At 41.8% G+C, this 9331-nt stretch overlaps 1 pseudogene; it reads left to right on the forward strand.

Annotated features, from left to right (window-relative positions):
• The first annotated feature begins 3802 nt into the window (after positions 1–3802).
• On the forward strand, positions 3803–5134 carry LOC133994346 (E3 ubiquitin-protein ligase TRIM39-like; annotated as a pseudogene).
• The last annotated feature ends 4197 nt before the right edge of the window (positions 5135–9331 follow it).

Genomic DNA, 9331 nt, shown 5'->3' on the forward strand with positions numbered 1-9331 from the left:
GTCAACATGAAGGATGTGTGGAAGTATATAGGCAGTGATGGTTACAGCGTTTGAAATGGATGTATTTCTTTTTGTATGTAAAGGGAGCATATATGAGCCATTACAGGGTCTGCAGTTCATAAATATTTAATAATACTGTTGTTGCACTGTTCTTATCTTAGTCTCCATGCACACAAAGGTCCTGTGGGATCAGCTTAGAGAAAAACATTAGGTTGTAAGGTCAATAATGTCCACGGTGTTGATGTGCAGCAGTGAATAAAAAAACACTACATGGTTTCCTTTCCTTCTTGGGAAAAATAACTAGTGTTCATGAGGATTATAAAGAAAATATGGAGAGAAGAACAACAGCACTGTACTGCTAAAAGCTCTTCAGCTCTACCTGTACAGCTGTTTAATTCTATACTGCACGGAAAACTCCAGTCGTGGCTATTGTAATTAGCTTTTGGTAATCAACATAAGATTATCTGCTTAATGACTGAGAAAAACCAAATGGTATCCATCCTACTGGTAGAGGAGCTTCAGAGCGATCAAACACACAACATCATTAAGAAGCCTGTATCACACTACAAATTAGCATGAAAAAACTCAAAGATAATTAAGTTGAGGTGGAGGTTAGGCCTACTGCAGATAGGAGATTTGTGAACAAATAATCACACCCTGTTATTAATGAGGCATAAACAATCATCTAAAGTTTAATATATTTTCCACATACTAAAATGGGCTAGTCATGCTTCATAGGCCGACTTGCTTTCAGCTAATATGAGCATTCAAATCCAATCAAGGACTCAATTGAAGATAAAGAGGCGTGGTATGGAGGTAACAGTCCATTCTCATCATCTTAAGTGGACTTTTCAGTCCTTGAACTCTGCCATCTGGGATTCCACTATGAAAACAGGGGAAGGTGTCTTGCATAAGTACATTTTACAATCAATTATTTTACTTTCTGGGGGACAAGCCTACAGCATTGTGTCAAAAATTATTCACAATCTGCATGATCCCAATCTTCAGTTTTTGTAGTCTTAGAAGCAAATACCTATCACAAGTCGTCTGCATGCCTGTAGTGTAATAAAGCCACCATTTTGGCTGTGTGTGTGTGTGACAGCTGAGTGCTAAGTGCACCTTGTTATCATGATTTAAACAAAGGTGGAAGATGGTGTGTACCCCTCAGGACCTTGAGATAGATGGGATGAGAGACAGTGAGGTGGGGAGTGTGATGGTGGGAGATAGACTTAGTGCCTGTACATAGAGAGTATATCAGAGAGAACACAGCCTCATTTGCATTCACTACAGACTGAGAGCGGCAGCACACACTGAACTGAGCCCACCACAACCACCGCCGCCACCACCACCATGCCCCAAGGGAGCTGATGCTGCTTTCGCCCAGAAAGAGGAGACGCCCGTCCTCCTCTGCTGATGAGCAAGCCTGATTTTATTAAAACAAAAAACAGAGCGATAGATAAATGAGACAGAGGGTGGGTGAATTTCGTTGTTGTTTTCGTTATGATGAGGACATGAACTCCTTTAGTAGCCTACCATCTGGATGTCTGTATGCAGGTTTCACAATTGTGTCATTGTTGGTATCTGAATTCCTTCCCGTCCTGTTTTGTCATGTGCAATAAAATTGATCACGATACATGTTACAATCAGAATAACAGATTGTGCATTTTTATGTTAGCTTTTGCAGTAAATGTGATTAAATGGCCAAAAATGATTGTTAAAATGGACTTTGTGCTGTCCGAAAGTACTTTTCTACACATTCACTTTTCATTTTTACATTGCTGTGTCATTGGGAGGGAGGTGAGGAAATACGGAGATGGAACAAGGCGATGATAAATGTCCCTCTGTGGCCGATAAGAATCCATAACATTGTGGGTGTATGGTTTGTGCCTTGGCCAACTAAACCAGCTTGACACACCTCCTACTTTTCAGCCCAGTTCCTCTCATTCTTTTTTTTTATTTTGATAAATATCTTCCAGATCTTCGGCTGCCAATGTCAAATTGCTTAATTCTGTGAGGTAAAATGAGGAATTTTTCTCTTATGTACGCTTTGTCTTGATTTACTCTGACAAACTTGACACCTTGCTCTATCAGAGCTCAGTTCACAAGGTCGAACACTAGGATTCAAGGTATTAAGTTAAGTCCTGGCCCTGATCTGTGTTTGTGGAGGTGTCAGTGGATGCCAAGCACAGTTGTGGATCCTCCCATTCATGCAGGCTCCTGCTGGGCCACGCAGCATCCATCCGCTGCAGTAATTAAACACAACCCACAAGTATGCACACTCATACACACATGCAGTAATTGCAGGCAGGAGGCATTCTGCTCATTATGGTCCAAATTAAAGCAATCAATTGAAACTAAATACCAGCAGAGAGGAATTCATTCATGGGGGCCTGATCGCCTCTATAAAGCCTGCACAGGCTGTGTCAGCTATATAACCAAACAAAACCAAGTCAATTGACCTGGGTCTGTCACACAATCATCTTGTTAATCACCTTCAGAGTCAGCTAATAGGATGCACATATAAAAAAGACGCAAATAAATTTCAGCTATTCCATGCTGTATACGAGACCCTTCAAACCCATTTACAACACAGAAATTATGTTCTTCTCTACGCCAACAACAAAAATCCCTTGGCTGACAAAAGTTGTTAGACTGCTGCACACATCTGCAAGGCATTTCCTAGTCCTGTGCCTCTGAGTTTCTTCCTCTCTTTTTATGCTTTTGCTTTCTCCAACACAAGCGTGCACACTGGTGAGGATCAAAGTGTCGGACATCCTGGGAAGAAAAAAAACCCCAAATGTGGCAGGTACGGTAATGCTCTCTGATTGTCTGTGTGTTTAGTGCGGGATGCTGGAGAAAAATGAACACATCTGCCAAAATCGGCCTCTGCATCTCTGCACAAGCCCGCTTAAGGGAGGGCGAAAGTGTGCAAGTGTATCCAATTCCAACATTCCCGGTGTTTTTTACGAACACATCATGCTCCTGTCACCAGGGAGTCATCTCCTCTTCTCTCCCCTCCCCTCCTCACCAGCCAAGCCAACTGTTGCTTCATCTCCGGGGCAGATTAGGGGAAGTGCTGAAGTCCTGAAGAATGCAGGACTGCTGCCGCCGCCGCCACTCGCGGCTGAGGATTTATTAGGACTGGCATGGCAGCCCGGGCTTTTGGCCTCCAGCTAGCAGGGGAGAGGAGGAGAGGCCGGTGGAAAGAGAGGAGCTCTGCTGAGATATTACATGCCGCCAACAGAAAACATCATGGTGCCTCTTAGAGGACAGCTTTTTAACCTGTGTTTGAGATCATTCTGCTGCCTTCCTAAAACTGCTTTCTTGACTCTGACAGCCATAGGTGGCTGTTAAATGTTTTCAGTTAAGGACGCTGGGTTACAGCTACTAGAAAATTAAAAAAAGGTTGGTAAAAGCTCCAGTTTGAAATCATCCCAAAACAACCAACCACAGATACAGAGCCCAAATGTGTATGATCTTACATCTACTCGATCATGTATCTGTTTTACAAACTAAAAAAGGTCAATTGTTTGTTGGTGTGTTTCTGGTCGCAGTGACAATGAACCAAATGTTGGTTAATACATGCTCTCTGTCTTTCTGCAGACTTCAGACTGCCATAAAAACTGAGCTGTGACCTATTATGGTTGTTCAGCTAACGTAGCTGGTCTACAGAAAAACTACTACTCATTAGTATCATAACAATTAACAACATTATTCATGGAATGTAAAAAAAAAAGTATAGGTTTTCCTGTATGAAAACTATTTTCTCACTCCAGGCCACCCATTAGCAATGAATTAATATATTCGCAAATCCAAATCCAAATCGACCCCTGTGTCAAACCTGGAAGACAGGGTACACAAGAAACATGACAAAATGTTCGAGCTCTTCTGTCTCACAAACCAGATGTGTGTTTGTTTCATTTGCTTGAAAGACTAAGAAACCCATTAGAGCATGTTTTCAGAGAGTGGAAGACCTGGCATGAGACACTGATGTCAGGAAAAAAAAGATGGTAATCACTAAATCCATGAGTGTTAAGGGAATCCAACACTCACTTGAACAAAGAAAGAAAGAGTCCGAGAAAGAGATAACTGACATTGTTGAGGTTTTCACTGCTCTGGTGGCCTCCCAACAAAAAGAGCAAGCTGACCTGATTGAGTTGATCCAGGGGAGGGAGAAAGCAGTAGATAAGAGTGCTGAAGACCACGTGGCACAGCTGGAACAAGAAGTCACTGAGCTGAAGAGGAGAGGGTTTGAGATGGAGCAACTTATGCAAACAGAGGACCACCTCCACCTCCTGCCGCGCTGACCTTCCCTCTACTTCCCTGCACACACTGAGTGCCTGCACAACCCTATGTCACACTCTACCGGTCCATTTACACAAGACTGCTCTTACATCAGTCATCAGAGCTATGTGGCAATAGTGATAAAAGCTGTGGCGGAGATGAAAAAGAAACCCAACAATGAGATGGAGACACTCATTCAACAGGTCAAGTTGTGTGATGGCTGTGAGGCCCCTGAACAGACTGCAGCTGGAGAACAGATGACAAATTGATTTATTAAAGTAGTGTAGAATCTGCCTCAGGACAAGCTGATGATGATAATAATGATGATGATGATGATGATGATTATGATGATGATGATGATGATCCAGCTGTGTGATGCAGTGGATGTGACTCTGGACCCCAACACAGCCCATTCCAGACTTACGGTGTCTGAGGATGGGAAACAACTGAGGTTTCATAAAAGCAAACTGTTGTTTCAAACTTTATTTGGAAGGAACTTTGAATATCAACCCTTCGTCTTTGGGAAAGATGATTTTTACTCAGGCAGGTCCTAATGTGAGGTCCAGGTCAGTCAAAGTAGCACATGGGTTTTGGGAGTTGTCAAAGAATCCATTAACAAGCAGGCCCCAATCCTGGGGATGTAGGCTGGACATTTCCCGGAGTCGTGAGCCAACTCAAACAGCAATATATCCCTAACATTTCCCTAACATTAAACTCTGCTCCCCTGTACCTGACAAATAGGCCCCAGACAGCTGGTGTGTTTGTCTATTATGAGAAAGAAGAGGTCTCCTGTTATGATGTGGATGCCCAGGACTCTGATCTGCTCCTTCATCGCCTGTACCTTCATTGAGACCACACCAGCAATGAAGGCTTTTCTATACACTTTGACTGGCACTCCCTTAAGTAGCAGACCAAAGCTCTGTCCCTTTGGGTTCTGCCATATTTTTGGTTTGTAGTAGTGGTAGTAGTTTCACACATTACAAAAGGGTAATAAACCTCAATGAAAGATATCTATTTGAATTGTTAGCTTCCATAGAGATTTGAATTAAATAGTGACAGTAAAAAGAGGCAGAAGTCAGTCTTATCTATGAGGTGTGTAAATCAGGTTTTAACTTGATTGCTGGTTGAAATATAGAAGGAAAAAAAGATTTGCAGTATTTTATATACTAGCCTTTGCAGACTCACCTGCACTGGAGCTCACAGTTGTCATGTCAGAGTAAATGTCTGCACCGTCCTGGTGGCTCCTCACTGCATCTCCTACTGCCTTTACCCGGACCATCACTGCAGTTCTGCTCGATGACGGGACAATCTACGGCATCTGATCCCCCACATAGACATACCTGACGATAAAAGCACATGTCCAACCTTTACTTTCCCTAATAACTGTTTACCTTTACCTTTACCTTTACCTGTGTGTGTGTGTGTGTGTGTGTGTGTGTGTGTGTGTGTGTGTGTGTGTGTGTGTGTGTGTGTGTGTGTGTGTGTGTGTGTGTGTGTGTGTGTGTGTAGCATATTTCTGTGGGTCATACACCTACCTACACCTCTGTCTTTAAAATTGGGCAATTAAAACATTTACACAATACATTATCTTCATACTATTCAAATTTAATAAAGATATTTTGAAATGTGGTGTTATTTTTTGCTGTGCCTACTTTTCTTAAATTCTGCATCTGTTTTTTCATTACTGACAAAAATTCAACAAAAAAAACTCCTAGAGAACAGACAAAAATTGTGAGTATGGGCATAAAAAACTTGATGTTGCCCAGTGTCTTTGTTGTCTTAACACATAAAAATAGAATATGGAACAAAGTAGATCCAAGTGTAATTAATAGTTTTCAAAAAATGTGTGTTTTCTATCACAGTCTTTTTTTTTTTAATGCTGTCATGCTGAGATAATAGCACCGCTGCCACTGATAGGAGCAGGATTAACAAGCATTTAAATGAAAATTGGGGGGGCTGATGGATCAATAGCTAGTTTGACTCCTGGTTCATTAGAGTCGATTTTGGAGGAAAGGAGCAGAAAGAGAGTTCAGTAAATAGTTTGAAGGTGCTGTCTATAAGTATGCTGAGTGATAATTTAGGATTCAGAGACGCAGCCCTTTGTGCCCACTACCATTACTCTGTTTGGGTGCACAAACAAATTGACTAATGTTTAAGGAATCTGTAATGAATGACTCATTATTAGTTTGTGTCACTCAGGAGCTGGTTCAGAGTCAGTCAGCAACCACTCATGAAGAAAGTGGTCAGTATGAATGATTCACAGATATTCATGTGCTAATCATTATCTAATGATTCATTAATATAGCATCTCCCAGTCTGTGCACTGGTAACATATCATTATCCACTATATAGTTCAACATTAGGAGTTATTACGGAAGTATTTGTCAACAGTTAATTTATTATCAGGTTTATTTCTGATTCGTATACCATATTTGTTGCATAAAAGTAGCTGATGATGATCCAGGTTAATTTTAGTGAATGAAAAGCTGCCATAATTGCAATCAGTGTGCTGCAGAGTTAAAAAAATTAATTTTGTTCTGTTGACAAAACTGAAGACCCTTGTGTTGTGTGTTACTGCAGACATCCAGTTGTGGACCTTAACCAACTTTTTACAATTTTATTGTAGATTCAAATATATTAAACAATATATTATCCTTGTGGTGCATCATTATTAATACAACTACTACTACAATACTATTGTTACTTCTTGTTGCAACAATTTCTGCCCATACTGCCATTAAGACCAATGCTATGGCTGCAACTATGACAGCTCTTCTGGTTGCTAAACTAACCTAGGCTAGGCTAGCCTAGCAAATAAAAGTTACCTGAAGGTCCCGAGGTGTTGGACTGAAGTTAAATGTGAGACCTGAGCTTACTTGGATAAGTGTAACAGCTTCCCTAACTGGAGCTGTTATGTGTTTTTAACTCACCCAGCAAGGCTGTGAACTTGTTCCAAGGGCGAGCTGACCGGAAGACCATGTCATTAGATGGTTTTCATCAGTCCCCGCCGCCGGCCCTCTCGCGGTGGTGGTCTATGTAAGGTGTTTAAAGCCTATAGGTAGGTCGAGGACGAGGTGGTGTGTGGAAATTCTCTCTTTCACTTTCTTTCTATTGTGTCCAGGAGTCTGCTCCTCTGTGTAATGTCTCTCTCAGCTTGTCCCCAAAACAGTGCAGCAGTCTCCCGCCATTCTCTCCGCCTAACTGCGGAGCTACTTTGAGTAAAAAGTGAAAACACCAGTGAGTGTCAGTTTGACCGTGTCACTCAAACATATCAAGTTACGCCACAGCTAATAGACCCCAGTGGAAAATGCACTGAATCACAACATAGCTACTTACAGACAGTTCACAGATTCAATTCAGTTTATATGTTTATGAATTTATTTTCTATGTCAAATTACACAAAGAATTAAGTTATTACATGAAATTATTCCTCAACACGTATAGAGCAACAGCAGCACAGGGCCCTAAACATCCTGACAGGGAATCTCTTGATTCTTTTCAGCAGTTTCTGCCGACTGTTCCTGGAGCTGGAGGCTGAGACTTTATCAGAGCCCATGACTGTACATTCATCAGCTGGACCAGCTTCATGTGTGTCAGTCTCTGGAGGTGCAGCTGAGGCTTCATTAGCTGAGGACACAGTGACTGTGTGCAATGTTGTGACCTTCAGCTGAAAAGTGTCATACAGGCCAGTCTGGAGAGATGCTGTTGAAGCTTCATCGATAGAGGCAGAGGTGAATGTGGCTTCATCAGCTGCACCAGCAGTGCCATCTGAGGGTTCATCATCTGGATCTCTACCATTTGACTTTCATCTGAATCTTAATTTCGGTCTTGGCAGAATCTCCATCTCTTATTGTTGGGAGGGAAACTGTATCCACTGCCGCTGAATCACCATCATCTTGTGACACTTGATGACTCGTAAGAGCAAGTGAGGCCGTCTCACTGGTTGAAGCATGACAACAAAGGAATGAATTAATGAATCCTTCAATCAATTTAACATCTGTTCATTCAGCACATTCAACATTACATTTCATCTACTAACTGTATAAACTCAATCGCATGATCACTCATTAAGAGTTATTGTCATCATCACCCCATTGGCTCATGGTTCTAAACAGGTGACTCAGAGATTGACTAGGGGTGATTTAGCAGGCAAACAAACACTGTCCTCTCTTGTCTTCTCCTCCTCTGGGTACAGCTGTGTTTGGGGAAAAAAGTCAATGGTCATTCATTGAATCCACTTCTTTACTCCCAGATTATTGGTGTTTATTCAGTGTTTATTTGTACTTGTACAGTAACGTGAAGACCACATACCATCACATGGTCATCCAGGCTTCCGAATCTGGAACTGCCTCCTAGGTTTTGGGGCAGGAATCCAGTCACTGCCTTGTGCTCATCAGCCATCTAAATCAATAAATAATATAGTTTCTACCAAATGAGGGGAACAATATCCAACCAGTTTTAAGTGCTGCAGAAAAGGTTTTCATACCTTTAATTTTCCATGCTGGTTTTGTGGAGACCTGGTTCTTGCTAAAAATAGAGCAGGGTGTGGGTACCGTCATTTAGGATCTAGTCCTCTGGCTGAGCCAGTGTCTCCACCATAGTTTTCATTTGGAAAAATAATATATAAAATCACATCAGGCAACAAGATACACCATATTTCTGTCTGTGTTTGGACATGGAGCTGCACAATTAAATCCAGATGTATTAGATTATGCACCAGGTAATACTGGCAGCACTGAGGGAACGGCAAGCTGCCAAGGTACAGGGTTGCAAGAGCAGCACCCAGAATAACTTCAGGAGTCCTGAAGGAGGAAGCAGAGGCACATTTTAGAAGCACATTGGATGCATGACAGAATGATATAAACCATCAGAAAGTCAAATGAAACTCACCGGTATGCAACAGGCTGCATGATGACGCTACGCTTGACTTCAGCAGCTTTGATGGCTGAACTAAATCAGTGAGTTTCAATCTGAAAGGCATTTTTTTCTGGTCAGCTACCATGATGTTTTGTGGTGTGATCTTTGTATGAGTCACACCAACAGTCTT

This window comes from Scomber scombrus, chromosome 14 (genome assembly GCF_963691925.1).
Source record: "Scomber scombrus chromosome 14, fScoSco1.1, whole genome shotgun sequence".
Classification (NCBI taxonomy): domain Eukaryota; kingdom Metazoa; phylum Chordata; class Actinopteri; order Scombriformes; family Scombridae; genus Scomber; species Scomber scombrus.